Here is a 19,104-nt window from a genome sequence, read left to right as displayed (position 1 = left end):
CACTGTTTCATTTTATACTGAATTTCTAAATGATATTTTCAATCTCTTCAAGCTTTTTGAGTGCTGCCAGGGAAGGTGTCTGACATCAGAGGTGAGTAATAGCTTCATTTATTGACCTGTGATATCAAATGAGGTGAACATTGAAACTTACTGAATCATTAGCAGATGTGTTCTCAGGCAGTGTGATATATATATAAGTGCAGATACATGCTCACAATTTTACTTTCAGATGCCCACCCTGTTCTCACAAACAATGCACTGACTCCACCAATGCCTTCCTTATATCCAGGTATTTCATAGAAAGCAAAGTACAAAGACTGCAGGTATTTCAAAATATATATTAAAAAAACTTACTAGGAATGGTATTGTATCTTGGGTTTTCATGACAGCTGTGAAATATGTGGAGGTTTAATTTCTAGGTGAGCTGTAAGTCGCCAATACAAGGAATTAATTCACCCAAAACCTAGCATTCTTTTGGCAGGCTTAGCAAGTGAATGAGCTACCACTAGTATAGCACAGTTTCAAATACTCATCAGCCCAAAGGGTGTTTTTTCCATTAAAAAATTGCAGGTTATCATAAGTGATGAATTGCACGATGTCCACCGAAAAGGTGAAATTAAGACGGGCAGGCAACAATATTTGGATGGTCTTCATTCTACTTATATGCATGTTGTTCCTAATTTCTGGCCCAAGGCTTCTGTTCTTTGGGCTTTCCTCATTGTTCTTCAGAAGATTTCAGAGGTTTCTGGTTTTCTCCCATGTTGAGGAAAAATGTTATATGTGGAATGTACCCCACTGGAAAATGCCTCTTTCTTTTTAGTAAGGCAAATATATCATATTCTGCAAAATAGATTGACCTTTGAAAATAGTATTTGATATTCTATCACAAATCATAGACAACAATTCATGTTGCAATATACATGCATGGTTATTAAAAAAACTGGACTTTTTTAGAGATCCCAGGTGATATTTGAGGGCTAGGATTCAAGATTTCCAGCAGTAGAAAATACTGTTTAATGTAAAACATAACTGACGTGCCATTGTATTATGGTGAATCAGACAATACAGCAAGCTGCAAAGGTGGACTTCAGTGGTTTCCAGCAGAACGAATTCAGTGATGATAATTTAGACCAGTTGGGAACTGGCTCCATAGGTTTAATGTATCATTTTTTATTTCCTGTGTTCTCAGCTCAGGACTTCTTGTACTAAGAGCCAGCTCATTCACATTGTGCAGACACATACTAAGAGAGAGATTGCAATATGGATAAGGCAGAGAGTGGACTAAAAGGCACTGGGGGATTTAAAACTGAGGTGGAAATGTAATTCAGATCTTATGACATCTGTTTCGATATTGTTGCTGGAGTTTGAAGAACTCCAGAAGTGAATGTGGGCTACTAGTTCTCCAAATAGTTGTCATTCAAAAATGGGGAAATTGAGGCACAGAGAAGGGATGACTCAGGGTCATCCAGCAAACAAACAGCAGAGAGGTATTCCATTAGTATGCAATTATCCACTTTTTAGTTTAGACTAGTCCAGTCCTGTAGTCTTAACCATGCAAGTTGTCCTTATTTAAACATGTGACTTGTTTGAGAAAAGATTTGGAAAAGGTCATTAAAATGAGTTTTTAAGGCTTAGGAGGACATGACACATTGAGTCTCATTAGAATTACATTCTGTGGCACTACAGTAAGCTACTTCTCAGGAATTTGCCACTGAGCAAGGATTTCAGGTATTTGGGCATTTTTTCTATATTTTATTTCCAGGGAATTCAGCAATGCAGTAGCATTGCAGAAGGTTACTTGTCCAAAGCCTACCTTAGTTTTCCTCTTATTACATTTAGCTTCGGTCTCCCCAAATTTTATCTGTAGATATTAAAATGGTGTTGACAGGAAGGAAAGCTGGCAGTACAGGAGACGGAAATCACTCATTAGCTATGCTGAAAGCCAGTTTTTAAAAATTCTTAGCATATTTCTATATATTTGAAACCCTGTGTTTCAGAGACACATAGCATCTTTTTTTTTCTGCCTACTGATGATCCAGCAATGCTTTATACCCGGGTAGGATCAGCCAGATATCGTGATACCGTGGTTGGCTATGCTTAGATTATTACCAATTTCTTTTGGACCTCTGCAGTCTTTATCATCTGCCTTGAACAGTTAAAAAAAAAAAAAAAATACTGAACTAAGTAATCTTTCTCTCTTTTCATTTGTGTGTGTGAATCTGTTTGTACGTTAAAATATATATTAATGAAACAACCTTCCCCCAAAAGAGCCAGTAAAAATAAAAAAATAGCTACAGGACTTCACCAGCTGCCGATGTTGCCAAAGGGAAAAGAAACTGTATTCACTTCAGCTGAGCACAGGATTATGCCCTGAATAAATCTCCTTTCAAGTTATCAGTTCTTTCTGACATCACTGTCAGGAAAAAGAGAGCAAAACTTTTAAAGAAAAAATTAACTTGCACTTACCCTTTGACAACAGCATACATTACGGTGATTGAACTTTATTAAGAGAATTGTTTGCCAGCTCTATTTGTCTTTCTTCTGGCAGTTCTGGCATAAATATTTAATTTAATTTATGTTCCAAATTAAAAAAATGTCTATATAAAGGCTGAGCAGTACCTGCCCACCATGAAAAAAATGGTGCTTATATATCGCTATGCCATTCACAGAGAAATATCTCTATATGAAAGCTGACTGTTCCCTTATAGCCTGAAGATTTAACCCTTTCTTAGGCAGGCTGAAGGAAGAAGCCTGTAGAGATTGAAAAATACACTGAGAAGTGGAACAGGGGCCTATCATAGGGAAATTTTTTCTCCAGGCAAGGATGTTTTTCTTGCTTTTAACATAATATTTATCTATGTTTGCTATATTGTCTCAAAAATGGACAGAAATGAGGTACTTTTCAGTCTATACTTGGGGGTTAATGTATCCCTGATAGAAGACTACTGATGGCAGTGAATTTCATGAATAGTTCATTTAGCTGAGCATGTCAAGGTACCTGAGCCCCAGGAGTAGTGACTAAGTACCCATTTGCTAAGGCTTTTCTTGTACATGATCACATTGGATTCCTGCCATTTTGTCCCAAGTAATGCTGAAATCTCCAACTGCATCTTCTGTTTATTTCATTTTTAAGGGCTAAATTCTGAAATTCAAAGCCTGTATAATCCTGAGTTCTGTATGTGTGCAAGACTTGTTTTATCCATACATACAGCTTTTCTGTCTGTTTTCTGTTGACATTTAAAATAACATCATATCTTTCATTCATAATGAGTGTTCCTCGTGACATACAGGGATGTGAGCCTGAGGCACCAGAAGAATGAGGGTTCAATTGCCCTGACAGTGAGGAGACTATAGTAATAGTTTTACTGCAAAAGCCTTGTCATTCTTCATGAGTTCTACCAAGTTAGAGACCTCTAAGGTTTGTGAGTGAATGTGCACTTCTGATCAGAGCAAGTGGAATATTTGGTCACATTGTTTTACATATGGGTGATTTACAAACAAAAAATGCCCTTATTTAGCTAGACCACCCAATGCTAGAAGTAAATGCTAGTTCATCTGAGTTGAGCTCCAAGAAGATTTTACTCTGACCTTACTGTACTGCTAAAGAGAGGTGAAGAGAGAAAATAAATGTGTTCAAAGGTGAGAGTGAAAGAGGTGCACAAATCCAGTTGGTCTCTTAACTGTGACCCAAAATCATGTTTCCACAACTTGTTATTTTTAGTAACTAACCACACAATTTGTTATTTTCACAAATAACACCTATTTGAAGGTTTATTGCTACCTTCCTGCCTTAATGTGCTGCTTAAGAATTTTTTCTTGAGGCTAAGCAAAAATATTTTGCTCTTTGTACAGAAAAAGGCCTCACAGAGGAATCTTTTGTGCCCAGAAGAGTTAATTAACTGACAGTATCCCATCAGTATACAATAATCTTCACATGATAATTTCAGTGTGTATAATGCACGCAGGGTAATTCAAAAGAAAATTTAGGATGTTTCAGGCAATAAATTCTTTCAACTGGATCAGTACTAGTGTTTATTTTCAGTTTAAATTGAGTTTAACTGAAAGGTATTATAGTCTGAAAAGTCCTAACATTTTTTTAATTACTTTGTGCATATTTAACATCAATTAAATTGTCATCTGGTGGCTTGGGGTACTAGCTCTTTCATACAGGAAACTCATGATGAAGTTAAAACTGTAATAGTTTGTCACAGTGAAAGGACTTTCTTTTTCCTCTTTTTTGTTCTGCTGCAGACTCATTATTGCAGAGCTGGGATATCCCTCAAATTACTATTTAAATTAAGTTGGACCTGCTGAAACAATATGTTTTACCTCCATGTTAGTATTAAGACATTTTAATACTGAGACTGTATTCCAAATGGTATGTGTGTATGCTTTTATGCCTATGAGAGAGAGAGAAGAATTAAAGGAATGAAATAAGTGTGGTAAAAACCTTATTAAAGAAAGTTATTTTATTTCCTTTGGCAACTAGTACAGCATTGAAATGATTAGAAAAGAAGGTTCCTCCAGATATTTTTCCAGTGTAATATTACTGAAGACTTGAAATGTGGCTATGTTTCTTCCCATGTGTGGTAGCTGGCTATAGACACATCCACATGTAGGAAACATGGTATATTTTCAAAACTAGTGGAACACGTCTGGAGATAATGTGCAGCAGCTTGTAAATCTGCATGCATTTTGACAGTGTTGAGCAGCCTTGCTTATAACTGTTGTTTTTAGAATAATCACTGGCTGATGACATCTTGCTGAAATCCCACTGTGAGCAAAACTTTTCAAGTGTCTAATAATATAGATGATTATATTATATTCTATAAACTTACATTAATTTAAGATAATCATAAATCATGTCAGGTCATTCATCTAAGATCTTAACCACACAGGTAAAGTTGCAAATTTCCCTAGTGACATGACTGACTGGACTTGCTCTGTAGGACCAGTTTGTTTCACAACCTCTTTATATGGGTCAGCTGTCAATAAGGCCATTGTTGCACTGCTGTGACACCAGGAAGCTTCATTCCCTACTTAAAGGAGTTACCCAAATCTATTCCTGGATATTCAAAGTGTGGCAGAATCATATTATCTCCACACTAGATCCGCTCTGCAAGGCAGCTGTAACACTTTTAAGCTGCTTGCTTTGTTGTTGGCTTTTGTGCACCTCTTGCATCTCTAGCCTAAATGTATTCCAGATAGAGTGTGCATTGCTGCTTTAGCTCGATCACTGTGCCCTGGTTTGTGGTGCTAGTATCCTATCTTCTACAGTTACAGCTGTGGAAAACTCTAGGAGAGTTTTCTGTTCCTACAGTTAGTGTTCCATTTATGGTATAGGAATGAAAACCTGTTAAGCAGTTTAATTTTTCTCTTATTTTCTATAAACAAATAGTATGTTGAATTAACACTTCTTTTAAGTATGTAGGATGTATTCAAATACATACACACATCTGCTATGAGGATGAATTATACGAATCTGTTTAATTTAAGTTAAACCAGTTTCTTCAATACTTCTATATTTTCTGTTTCCTAATGCCCTGACTATTACAAATTCATTTAATGTCTGTCCGCTTCTTCACTACAGTTCTTTTCTGCTCTCTACTTATGTCACATCCTTGGATGTCTGAACATATTCTTACAAAAATTTCTGCAATGAGAAGTTGGATTTCTTTCCTTTTTTCTCTTACATCTGTGTAGAGTAGCAGGTTATTTTGGTGAGGTTTTAGATTTGGCTTCTTTTCTTGGTTTCTGTAAGTGCTTAGACTGGGTGCATTTTACTCCCAATTTCTGCTTCCTTCCTGTATCCAAATAGCATTTGAACCCATGGATCAACATCAGATTTAACAGAGCAGTAGATGTCTCCAGAATAATGGAGTTCTTAAGCATTTTGTGAAAACAGGTGTTCAGGAAGAGCTGAAAAGCCATATAAGTGATCTCAGCAAGGCCTCCAGCTGATGGAAGAGCAGCAGTGGGAGCCCAAGACTTGCTAAACACTGGAGAATGTGTCCTTTTAAATGTCTCAACTGAAGATAAAAATATATGTAAGAGCAGGCTTCTTTTATTTCAATCACCTTTATAAAATGCATATTGCTGCTGTGGGAAAGGACATGATTAAGCCATGTTTGCACTAGAAGGCTGTAGTTAAATTTCAAGATGCAAAGTTTTGCTTTCTACCTAGATCAGGGTTACCCTCCAGTAGGATAAATACAAACTGAACTGTTAACCTGTGCTTTCATCTTATGGCTTTTTTCCAGACTTCATAGGGCCATGTCACTAAGCTCTTTGGACATCAGGGCCTAGGCCTAGTACTTTATTTTACTTTCTACAAAAAGCCCTGCTAGAGGCCAAAGGGCAACATAACTATGCTTGCAGTAGCTTGTGTTTATGAGAAGAAAAAGCTGCATTTTATGTTACCTGGGATTTTCCTTCAAGGCCAGCAGCAAGGGTTTTGGGGCAAGGTATATTGCACTGACATGATTCAAACAGGAAGCAATGCCAAGACATGGATTTCCCCCAGTGTATTGATATTCCTGCTCATGGAGTCTGGGTTGTAGTCATAGTACTGCAGTTCATTCAGTTACAGTGCAATTAATTGTTAAGATTCATGGCTCACGGGCAGGCACTATTTGTTAGGAGAGAGCATATACTATTTAAGCATTGGAAAGTCCATACAAACTAATTCAGAGACTGTATCGATGTTTAAGAGACTTACAAATCACTTTCTTGTGGACCCAGCATTACTAGTGATTGAAGATTGCTTATTACGTGATTTATGGATGTGCAAGATAAATCCATTTAAATTAGGTGAATAGTCAAATAAATCTGTGTGTTGAAAGACATATCCTCTGCCAGTGGAACAATATCAATTTACATTAGTTTATGATCTGGCTTTAAAAAAAAGCCAGATCATTATGTGATCCTCTAGAATCTGCAAGCTGATGTAAATGCATAGTTTTACCCTTACCATAAAATATCTTTAGCTTCCTATTGCAACAAGGTAGACACAGTATGGATCATTATAAACTAGGATTGGACAAAATCAATTCTGGAGTGACTGTTACTTTAGTGGACTTACTTAGCAGGGTGGGTGCATATGGATAGTGATCCTGACCATCACGTGTTGGTAAAGTTAACACTTGGGCAAAGGAGTGGCATGAGGCCAGAGCTCTGCTTAAGTCCCACTTCAGTCACTGATCTAAGAAGCTGAAGAGACTTAAAAGAGTCAGAAGCCTTCTGCTGCCTCTTTTAGACATATTATTAGGAACAAGGACTTGACTTCCTCCAGTCCATGCAGGGAGGATATTGCAGTATGAGGCAGTGCATTGCAATTTGGATTTCGTGGACATGCTGAGGGTCATTGTACAGCAACAAGGCACTTTTCAATGATTTTTACTCTGTGTTAAAGATTCTGATGCTATCTAATGTAGTGTATGCTAGCTGCAGAATTCATGAATATTTTACATTGTGAGATAAGGAGTCTGCAAGAAAAAAACCTTTTTCTTTTTTCTTGAGCAGGGTTCCCTCCACACCTCTTCTCTTTCTTTAGGTGAAAAAACACCTGTCAGCTGCTTAGAAAACATTCTGAATCTGTTTAAGTGGCTTTACATTTGCAGACTGTGCTCCCCAGCATGTTAAAAATCAACTTGTCAGGGAAAGAAATTGTATCACTTGAATAGAGTGGGGGGGAATGCTGAAAAGATGCAGATATACAGCGGGAATGGAAACGCTTGGGAGCTTATGGGGGAGGCCCACCAAAATGGGTGAAAAAGCTGAGCCTCAATGTTTTACAGAGCCTTAGTGTTTTACAGAGCCTGTCTATCCCCCTGTCTTCTTTAGATAATCACTGCCCTTTAGCAATGTGCACAGCACTGCTGGAAAAGGTGAGTAGAAACACCAGCAAAACCTGGAGATTATAATAAAATCTCAGCTAAGGGCATGTATTCCCATGATTAAAAAACCTTGAATGTCTGGAAAAAAACAACCCCAATGCAGTGTTTTGAATTTGGCTTTGCCTGATTTTTCTTTACAGCATTTGTACATTCAGCCCAAGTGTAAGCTGCTTGCTTTCTTGTACAGCATAAAATATCAAGAAGGCACTCAGCCTTTTTGCATGAAGTGCGAGGGTGCTTCAGCCCACAGAGAGCCCATTTGGGAATTCATCTCATGGTGGGGGTGAGAAATGCTTACAGCATCTTGTTGGACAGTTGTCCTGGCTGTGGACCTACCTCGCACTGTACAAGTAACACGGCTTTGTAAATTGTTAAATTCTTATGTGTTAGACGTGAACACAAACAACATTGACTGTCTCAGCTGAAAATACTCCAGTTATAGTATCTACAGATATGTTATTTTCTCCTCTCTTTAGGTATTCATCCCAAGTTACAGGGCTTCAGCTTGCACTTTTGGGGGTATAACTTAACTATTTCAAGTCCACTGGACATTTTCAGTCTACACCTACTCCTGTTGTCATTTTCTTACCTTAATTGTGGGTCTAGAGTTATTTTTTCTTACCTCTGGGTAGTCTTCATGAATGTGTCCTGGATAATAAGTTTGACTATGCATATTCCTTTGCGGATAGAAACGTGCAGCTGACTATTATGAGGCTTTCCTCACAGAAGGGCATCAATATCAGTCTTGTGCAGTGAAGTAATCACTAGGATACCCTGCATGTCCCAGTGGTACATAATCTGTAGTGAATGTTATTCTAGATAATATGTAGACCTGGCTGGAAATTTGAATGGAAATTTTTTCCACTAAAAATAAACATATTTAAAACCTGAAAATTGTAACAAAAAGGTTTCCTTCTTTTTTCTTTAAATATCTAGTTTTCTGTTGAATCTGAAAATTCTAAAATTTTGTTTTCTTTTCCATTTTCTCCTTCTTCTTTTATTATTCCTTACATCACATGTGATTGAATAATAATGGCAGCTACATTCTCTCTCTCGCAGAGTTTCCTTATCTTACCATACTCTTTTGCATTTTTTTCACTTTTTGAAAATTTAAAGGCTAACCAAATTCAGAAATATGGTGGAAAAGGTTTGCAGAAGTATTGCATTTTAATACACTGAATGGAAAAAAAAGTAAGGAAAATAACTTGGGGAAAACATTTAGTAACTTTTAAGAATTTGAAAAATTTCAAAGAATGTTTAAAACAACAAACATAAACCACATTATGATGCCTGAAAAATACAAATAGTCAGGTTGCTAGATTTTTCATTAAATTGTTCTTCTTTTTTGCATTTAGGTAGAGGGCTCACAATTTTTGTCATAGGGAGTAGTTAGATAACTCGAAATGAAATGAACTGCACTTGTTTTCCACAGTATTGTTACTTGATTTGTGCTGTTTCATACTGCAGAATACAAATTCCCTAGATTTTATGTAAATGTAGCTTACTGTTTCATGTGTATGACATCAGATTTGCTCCTGAAGTATAAATATATGTTTAGAACCCTTTAAGAATTGTCTGTATTTATTAAAGCTTTCCATGATCTTACTCTTCTTACTCTGACAGACCCAATCATTGCAGAAAAGGTGCTTGTTTGAAAGCGCTACTGTACTGTATGAGAGACCTAGCTTTATTTCAGAGGACTGCACAAAGTGTGCTTATCACTGAAGTATAAGTGGGACTATGGGTCAGAATACCTGGACTTGGGTTTGCTCCTACAAAAGCCTAAATTTAGTTTTGTAACCCCTGCACTGTTGTTGGTCCTGGTGCAAAGAGCAGTTTCTTCTCAAATTCTAACCATCTGGATGGTCCTGATCTTATTGATCATGTTTTATTCAATGCTCACTATCTGTACAGTTCTCAGGAGACTCTGTGTTTTACTCTCATTTTTTTGAAAAGTAGATATTTTCCGTTCATATTATTATTGTTATTGTTATTGTTATTTAAATCCAGCAGGAAAATATCCAAATATGCAGAAGTTTGGGTTTTGAGGGACTTTGGGGGGATTTTTTTACAAGTGGCAGCTCTGAATCTTTTTCATAACATTATCTTGAATGCAGAGGAGCAACATGAATACTTACATTCAATTTTGGTGACTGATGGCGAGGCATAAGAAATCACCACCTACAGAAGATACCACACAAACAGAGCAGGATTTCTGCTTTGGACGACTCCATAAACTAACCACCATGGTAGTGGTAGTTGTTCAGGCAGAGACAAGAAACACAGTCTGGGAAGGGGTCATACAACATCTCTCAATAATATCTGAATGAACACAGGTTTGTGCAAATATGTCAACACCTCCCAGATAACTCTTCATTGCTATCAAGGTGAAACTTACTTCATCTTCAATGAGAGGCATACCTTATGCACATGTATAAGTGCTGAAGATTGTCCAAGCTAAACAATTAGGATAGGGGCCTCAGGAATTGATCAGCTTTTGGGGTACCCATTCTCTCCATCAGCTACAAGGAGAGGCCAGATACTTGCCATGGACTGCATCTTCACAGCAGGCTAATATTATGGACCCTGCTTAAAGTAACTGCATTTCCAGAAAGGTAGCAGCATAAGTCCATTGCCAGCTGGGAAACAGTGCTTTGAATTCAGCCTCCAGCTCAGAAAGCCCCATTGCCTCTGCTTATTAAAAACAGGGTTGATATATCAGGAATGAGACCAGTGTATGTCTGCTCTGTTACTACTGTCCTTTCTAAATATTTGCTCCATGCTGTTGTCTTTGGGAACACAATAAGGCAGATGGACTTGTGGTCTTAGCTGGTACAGCCATTCACACCTTTAAGTTCTTGTGAGAATAGCCTGAAAAAAATACTGGCATTTTCAAGTTATCTTCTTGAAGTCAGAAATCCAATGGTTCTGCAGTGGCCTCTACCAAAAAAACCCCCAACAAACAAAAAACCACCCCCGCCCCCCAAAAGAACATTTAATTTTGCATTTTCTTGGAGTTCAGCCTTTAAAATGTCACACCTCCATACACTACCAAGAAAATATTGTTTAAGTGGTTTAATTTTCTAGAGTTTGAGGTGGGGACACACAAAATTTTTGAGTTAACACCACGCTAACTATGGGCTGAAATTTGATTGAGCTCTGTCTGGGTGCATACTTGGCTGGCAGTGGATGCTGTTTTAATCCTTGGGTCCTGGTCCTCCAGTTGTTTGTGCTGGAGTTCCTTCGACGTATGTTGAATTTCCAATCTAGGCTACATGTCCCTTTCCCCTCCACACAAAGCAGGAGGGACAGACCATTGGAGCAGCAGCTAGTGCACACTTATTCCAGCACAGAATTAGGAAATGTCTGGTGTGAGTCCCTTAAATGAGCACCTGGGATGTTCTGCTGGATCTCCTCAGCTAGATGAAGTCCAGGCAAGCGAATGAGCAAGGGCCATCCCAGAGCTGCTTATCAAGAAGCTGTCTACGTGCCTGTGACTGTGGCAAGAGGCTGTGGAGCTAACAGCCTCTGTGTTCAGCTCACACAGTGGGTGGTAGATGTTGCTGTAGACCTTTATCTCAGGGCAATAGTGAACTGACTGAACTGGGAGTATGGGGAAAGCTGGGAGGGGGTGGTAGAGTCCATCACAAGCTCTTTTGTTCCTGAGATGGGCTTTATTCAGGACTGTGTCCTCTTCTCAGGTTAATGGTACCATAATGGCAGAAGAGATAAGCGCTTGTTTTCTGTGTCTTGTTTCTCCTGGCTGCTATAAAACCGAGCACGAACTATATTGGAAACACTGCTTGGATTCACTGTAGTACAGGTGTTTTGTCCATCACACCACACAGGGGCTTATGCAAGCTCAGCTTGCAAGGGGGAAAATAAAAGGAATGTAATTCTGTTAACCTGGGCCTGGATCCATTCAAAGGTACAGATCTTTATTCAAATTTACATTTGTTGAGGTTTTTTTCTTTTTTTTAATAATATCTGAGTCTGTTGACCAGTATGATGAAAAGCCCTTATGGCAATATTACTTGGATGTTACAACAATCCATTTTATAGAAATGTGATTTATTACACATTGCTAAAACTAATATCTTTCCCTGCACCTACTGTAGCTGTCACTGTCCAGATTGCGGTTCTGGAGCTTTATTATGTACAGTAATAAACACTGGACAGTGATCATTGTACAAGAGTCTCATGAACTATTTATTCACGCGTTTTTTAAATGTGTCATGATGAAAACTACCAAGTGGCAAACAACCTTGGCCAGACAACATGCACAGCTGCTGTTAACAACAAACAACAAGACTATATGCGTAACCCATGATATGCTCACTTTAATGGGAATTTTTCACTATCAGTTAGACTGAACGGTAAAGATATATGTCCTTGAAAATTCTAAATCAAAGGACATGATAGTGGATAAAGAACCATTAAGTAATAGCCCAGTTGCTTTCATCCATCCCCAGTACCATAATACCTGAGAACTGTGTCAGATGCTTTTTGCACATTTATTCTCTCAATGGACCTGTGAGACATGACGTGTTGTTATCCCAGTTACACTCATGGGCTACCCAAGACCAAATAGCAAGGTAATGGCTGAGCTGGCTCAGTCCTTTCTAGCCTGCCTAATACTAACTCAGCCTTCCTCTTCAACCCAACATCTACAAGATCCTGATCAAGTTGAATGTTTCATCTTTTTCTTTCAGAGTTTGAACCTGCGTTCAACATAAGCATAAAACTTTATGCATCTAAGAAAATACCTGATGGAGGATTCAGAAGTATCCCAACAATGAGAGCTCTACATGGAAGTGCTGAGGATGGAACAAAATGACAGTCAAGGCACAATTTTATTTGCTTTGAATCATACTAGTGTCATTCAACTTTTGCTGCCTATGGTAATTTTGCCTGCTAAAGATTTGCTCCTGCCTCTGGCTGCTACATACTTATGCTGACTAGCCCCTGAAGCTTCCTCACACCTATGTCTGTGATGGACTGCTGAAGTGGCCAGACAGATTTTTCAGAGCTCTGACTTCAGAGTTATTTAAACCCTTTTGGTTTATAACACTGAGCTGTATGCAGCATGAGAACAAATCTCGTCTGTGATTTTTTCCCTATTTCTGCTACTGATTATGGCTGAAAGAAAGAGAAATGCTTCTCTTGGTCAGCTTTGCCTCTAACCATGTCTGAATCCTGAAATTTAGAACATATAAAACATGGGAGTGAGGGGGTAGTGGGAAAGATTTGCAAATAATTTGATGTCTGTTGAAAGACATGGATGAAATTTCACTTAACATATGTAGTTAAACAAAAAGGGCTCAGTGGATCAGGTGAGAATGTGTGTTTTGAAGAGAGGAAAAATATTTATAGTAATAGTGTTGTCCCACAAGCGGGATTCGGAACCCAGTGTGCAATGAGACAATCTTACACACAGAGCCAAGATCCTTATTTATTTCATGTCTGCGCGGAGATGGGTACTAGGTGGTAACTCCACAAAGCTGGCACACCACACCAAAGAAAAACAATGTATTCTGCTACATGATTAGTAAAAACCCACCTAAATTTGCATTCATTGATTAGTAGCCACCCTCTCATCTACTATTGGCCAGTTATATTTAAATTAGACTCGCTTGCTATGTAAATTAGCATGCATGCTCTTTGCGGGTGTGGGGGGGGCAAGATCTTCCAGCCTTGAATCGAGTCGGTGGTCGCTATCTCCCCCTGCTACCTTTACCTTTCCCTTAGTTCACACTTCTTTGGCAGTCGTCCAGCCTTCGGAGCCTTCTGGGGCAGGATGTTTCCTTCCATCAGTCTTTAGTTCCCTCTTCAAGGGCATAGTCGTTAGCAAAGCATGCATCGTTTATACAAAGTAATCAGGCTTGCATAGTGAAGCTATCCTGTACTGGTCCTCCTTAAAGGACAATGCATCATCTTTAACCCTGAATTGTGCAGTATCACCACAGCTAGGCCATAATTTAAACATATGACTACAGTAGGAGCAACTGAAGATGCGGATAGGCCCTATGGAGATTTTCCAGAGTATTTAGATATATAATCCCATTGATTTCAGTAGTAGCTTCTTGGGCAAGTCTTTGCATCTGGAGTAACCTTGTTGAATTTAGCTTGGGGTTCTTGTTTGTAAAAAACTACACACTAAAATGGTACAATTTACACATTAAATGGTACATATTTTTCAGGTCCTGTACAAGTATTAGAGGAGCAAAGACCCTTCATTATACATTAGAAAGAGTAGTTTTCTGCCACAGTTGGGTTGCTGGGAGTGCATTTTCATTAGATAGGTGTGTCTACATTGTAAGGCCATGTTCGCTCAACTGCACTGGTGTGCTGCTTCTTGTTCCTAAGATGTTTGGTGCAGAGAAGCTTTTAGACTTTGAGAATATCAGTAAGAAACCTTCTGCTTGATCAGTGCTTCATATTAGGTAAAGGAACAAGTCCTTCAGAAGCAGAAATTCAGAAGCAAAAAACTGTAAGCCTGCTTCTCCCCCTCCCAGTGGCCTGCATGAATAAACCATTAAGTGAATTCTGCCTAGTGGCACAAAATTGAATCAGCTGTTTTTAGATTTTCATGAGATTTTTCACAAGCTCCTTTAAGGCTGCCATTCTGTGTAATGTTCTGCTTTTCTGGCTAGAATCAGATACATTTCTGTGAAAGACGTAAAGACTGGTGATTAGCAAGTCATAAAACATAGGTAAGGATGTTTTGACACCATTTCTATGGTTTTGCTATGTGGTAACTCTTGCCTCAAACCTTCAACAGACTAACAAATAAGAAGGTGGTGATAGCTTAAACAAAAAACACCTAAAACATGAGAAATGTGATATGCTTGCTATTCAAGGACTGTTTAGATTATGTGTACTCAAGGTAAAGCTTACCTAGTTTAAGATTCTGCTTACAATAGAGGATGCAATAGAGGAGTGTTTGGATAATAGTCAAAGCACCAGATAATGGACATTTCAGAGTCACAGACTTGCTAATTAAGGACATAAATCCTCCTTCGGCATTGAGAAAGGAGGGTTTGGCAAGAAAAACAAAGACCCTGGAGTCCTCAGATGACGCATGACCATAAAAGGACAAAAGGAGTAGGGGTATTCTTCCCCTTAGGATTCCCGAAGACCACTAGAGACCCCCCCCCCCCGCCCTGAGCAGGCGTAGAAGACTGGGGGATGATTGCTCAAGAGAACAACAAGTCATGCTTGCTCAACGTAATGAATATGCAGTAGTTAGGTGGAACATAGGTATCAGATAGGCATGGTGTTTTAACTGTAGTGTGTAAGTATGGACTGGAAAACCTTAGTAGGTGTGCTCGATTTGTGGAAAACTTCCACCTTGCAGCTTGTGCAGAATAAAGCAATGTCTCCTTTCTAAACATACTTTGTGTGTTTTGGGAGTTACTTTCTGATCAGGTAACATAACCTCTCCTTGTGTTATTTGTTGAAATAAATTGGGATGATGGGTGTGTGAGAATTTAGTTTTACAAATCAATACTAACAGGGATTATTCAACTTTATAGGTCAAAAATAACTGCAGCCTTTCTTTGTTCCTTATTTAAGTATCTGATTGGCATAACTTCTTTAACTGAATTTTTTACTAGCTTGTCATACCCTTGTCATTAGAGATTTTATCTTTTTCATTTGCATTGTCCTCCTCTGAATGTTTGGAAGGTGTAAATAGGGTATGCACTATCTGTTGATTTTTGTTGTAGGATGATTTTGCTTTTTCTCTGTGTCTTCTGGATAAAACCTCCTGAAGCCAACATGGAAGAACATACCAGTATTTCAGCCTAAGTTTTTATGTTCATTAGAGGAACATATCTCCTTCATTAAAAGTTTCTAAACATCCTTTTTGCTATGTTTTTTTCTCAGTTTTTTTTTTAATTGAACTGTATTTCAGCTCAAATGAAATACTGCTTTGATTAAAAAAAGTCAGCTTTTTTGATATCTGTACCTCAACATACATTTTCAGTCACTTCATTTCATTTAGGGTTCTTTTCTTTTGGGTTTTTTTTTCTTTTCTTTTTTTGTCTTTTAGACTGACTTAGCAGTACTAGGTGCCTTAGTTTAAACAGGCTTAAACTGTGGGAGTGAACACATGGAAGCAGGGATCAAGCCTATGTTTTTATGAAACAGGAAGGAAAAGCTAATGCAAGGTCCCCGAACTTTTCTTTTTCCCCCTCCTGTCAATTTTCTCTGTGTATGATCAGTAAATTCCCTGCCCTCTCTAGATGGGACCTGAAGAAGAGTCATTAAATCACCTGTGAAATTTTTAGTTCTCATGTTATTCTTCCTGAGAAAGGGAGCATTTTATGCAGGGCAGAGACTGGCATTCATTTTCACATCCGCACTCTCCCTTCCTCTGTGCATAGCCCTTGCTTGTCACCATTTCAACCAAAGTATTAAAACATTTTTTTCTCATCTCTGTCTCACAAATCTGCTACCCTGGCTGCCAGCCCAGAGTGTTTACTGGCATTACAAGGCAATTCCTTTTCGCACCTTGCCTGGTTTGAGTTAGATGGTAGGCAGGTTGTTGAATTTAAAGCTGTGCTGGCTCTCCTTCTCCTGCTGGGATTTTTCAGGTTTCCCAGTTACCCTGCCAAGCAAGCAGAGCTCTAGCAAACAAGAGTGAGGGGGAGTGCATCACATCAACACACAGAGCAATCCCTCTGCAAATGGAAGCTGAATTAGACCAAGCATTCATAGAAACTAAGAGGTTACCTCATGGTTAGCTCTGAATTTTATGAGGCACCATTACTGGAAGAATCTCCCTTAAATATTTTAATTTTTTTTTTTCTCCAAGGTTTGCATGAAACAAAAAATGAACCCTGGACCCCAAAAGCCTTCAACCATAAGCAGAATATAATGTTTACCCATGTGTTTGCTTCAAATGTCCCCTTCATGCACTGAAAAACCTTTTTTGTCTTTATGATGTGGAGAATTCAAACAAATTATTTCTATTTGAAAATCAAAAAATCTGTTTCATTGTTCTAAAAATCCCCAAACAATTATCTCTGGGATGATTTCAGTGTTCATTTAAACAAAAAGAGTTTCTCTGTAGTGATACTTTTGTACGCTTGCCCAGCAGTTCTTCTGTGCTGCCCCAGTTCAGCGGCAATTTTCAGACCTCTGCGTGTTCTCCCTCTGCTTCTTCCTGTTATTATACACAACTTTTAAAAGCTTGCCTGCTTTGCAAAATGAGCCTGCTCCTTCTTCAGTGAAAGAATATGGCAATTGGCTTCAGATGAAAATGGTTCTGACCGTGAGGAGGAGGATTCTTTTTTTAATGCTACTTACATTTCTGTATGCTGCTCTTAATACAAGAAAGGTTTAAGTCTAAAATTCAATTAGCAAGCTGCTGCATGTGATTTTCACAAATGCCTGACACCACATTTCCACTGACTCCAGTGGAAGCTACGCATAGCTACAATTTTTAACATTAGGCTGCTTCTATGAAGTATGCAAATGCAGATTCAGAGATCAAACTTCATCCCCGTTTTGGGTTTGAGTGGTGGGGTTTTGGTAGCGGGGGAGGGGCTGCAGGGGTGGCTCCTGTGAGAAGCTGCTAGAAGCTTCCCCGCCTCCAAGTTGGACCCACCACTGGCCAAGGCCGAGCCCATTGGTGATGGTGGTAGTCCCTCTGGGAGAATAGATTTAAGAAGGGAAACCTGCAGCGAGGGAGGAGAGTGGGATGTGAGAGAAACCCCTGTGCAGACAGCAAGGTCAGTGAGGAAGGAGGGGAGGGAGGTGTGCTGGAGGAGGGGATGCCCCCGCAGCCCGTGGTGAGGCAGCAGGCTGTTCCCCCCCAGCCCATGGAGGGGAGTGGGGGAGCAGATGCCCACCTGCAGCCCGTGGAGAGCCCACACCGGAGCAGGGGGATGTCCCCAAAGATGGCCGTGACTCCATGGGAAAGCCCACACTGGAACAGCCTGTGCCTGAAGAACTGCAGCCCGTGGAAGGGACCCACATTTGAGAAGTTCATGAAGGACTGTCTCCTATGGGAGGGACCCACACTGGAGCAGGGAAAGAGTGTGAGGAGTCATCTGCCTGAGGAGGAAGGAGCAGCAGAGCCAAGGTATGGTGAGCTGACCCCAAACCCCATTCCCCGTCCCCCTGTGCTGCTGGGGGGAGGAGGGAGAGAATTTGGGAGTGGAGTTGAGCCAGGAAGAAGGGAGGTGTGGGGGAAGATGTTTTAAGATTTGGTTTTACTTGCCATTATCCTTGTTTTGATTTGATTTGTAGTAACTGAAATTGATTTTGTTTCTTCCCCAAGTTGGGCCTGTCTTTCGCCTGTGACCACAAGTGGTGAGTGATCCCTTCCTGTCCTTGTCTCCACCCATATATTTTCTCCTCCTCATCCCACCAGGGCTGAGTAGGGGAGGAATGAGTGAGTGGTTTCATGGTGATTTGTTGCTGGATGGGCTTAAACCACGACAGTCCCTCAATATCAGAACTGCATGTGTCATCTGCTCTTAGTAAAATCTTTTCCCAGTGTATTGGGATGGGCAGTGATTTAAATTGGAGGCAATCACAGTCTTCACACGAGGATCAACAGCAACATCAATAGATACTTGTAAGTAACAGTTGCAGCTGGCATTTTAATATTTCAGTTGGTTAGCATTTTTGGTTGCCATCATGTTTTTCCTTGTATAATCCTGCAGGGGCTGTGGAAGACTGGCAGGAAAGAAATGTATACTGGGAAGATCAGGTGGAGGGGGAGACATAGCTATTGTGTAAAGCAATGTCTACTCTCTTCGTAGAGAGGAAGAAATAATGGGGTCCTGTTAAACATTCTTTTAGGTAGTACTCAGCTACTGACCTGCACATCTCACCACTGAATCAGCAGCAAAATCAAGCATTAAACATTCAAGCTCTCACTTTTGTTTTCTAAGATTTTGGACCCAAGTGATTCTAGTCACTCACCAGACTCTGGCTGCTGAACCAAAATCCTTCACTTTCTTGACACCTCTTAGTAGTGTCTGTCATGTCTACCAAAGTGACCATGACCTCTCCATACACTTCTGTGGCTAGTCCCTATGTGTCACTCCTCCATAATGGTTATAAATCCAACTCTGCTCTTCCAGTCAGTTGCCATCTCCTCCTTAGACAAGACGTGTTGAGGCCCTTGTCTGCTTTACTTTCCCCCTCCTTTCCTAGGTAGGGAGGTACTTGGGAAGGGATGTGGAGGAAGAAC

This window comes from Harpia harpyja, chromosome Z (assembly GCF_026419915.1).
Source record: "Harpia harpyja isolate bHarHar1 chromosome Z, bHarHar1 primary haplotype, whole genome shotgun sequence".
Classification (NCBI taxonomy): Eukaryota; Metazoa; Chordata; class Aves; order Accipitriformes; family Accipitridae; genus Harpia; species Harpia harpyja.
This window is presented reverse-complemented; position numbering follows the sequence as displayed.